Source organism: Sinocyclocheilus grahami, unplaced genomic scaffold (genome assembly GCF_001515645.1).
Source record: "Sinocyclocheilus grahami isolate Dianchi unplaced genomic scaffold, SAMN03320097.WGS_v1.1 scaffold2095.1, whole genome shotgun sequence".
In the NCBI taxonomy this organism is placed as follows: domain Eukaryota; kingdom Metazoa; phylum Chordata; class Actinopteri; order Cypriniformes; family Cyprinidae; genus Sinocyclocheilus; species Sinocyclocheilus grahami.
The window spans coordinates 5659-6247 of record NW_015507274.1 but is presented as its reverse complement, the minus strand read 5'-3'; positions in this window follow the sequence as shown (position 1 = coordinate 6247).

Genomic DNA, 589 nt, shown 5'->3' with positions numbered 1-589 from the left:
TCTATCAGACGTGTGTGCTGATGAAAACACATGCATGTGAGTGTTAGAAAGATCAAGCATCAACATTTTTTAATGTTTAGATATTTGAACTGGAAAACAGGACAGAAACTTTTTTAACCTAATTCAGTGGGAAAATTCTTCTTGTTTGAAACAAATCCCCAACATTTTTCAGAAAACAAGACTCAAGCCATTAGTAAATATATCTTTATTTAAAAATGTTTAGATATTTGAACTGGAAAACAAGACAAAAACACTGAAGAAGAAAGTCATTTTTGCACTGCTTCGACTCGTCAGGCAGGTTTGAGGTAGTTATAAAGTCCCTTCAGACCTCCTAGCAGAACCTCTTTAATGGACTTGACCAGTGGGTTAAATAATATCTAAATATAATTAAAAAATATACGATTTAATGAAAACAACCCTAAAAAAGAAAAAGAAAAGTAAAATTAAAAGTAAAATTCAGGTGAAAATTGAAAATAATATAAAAATAAATAATAATATTAAAAACGGGCCCCTACACTGAAAACATTTATAGAAACAAAATATTATTGAAACAATTTTCACTCAGAAATTGCTAGTAAATTTCACAAAT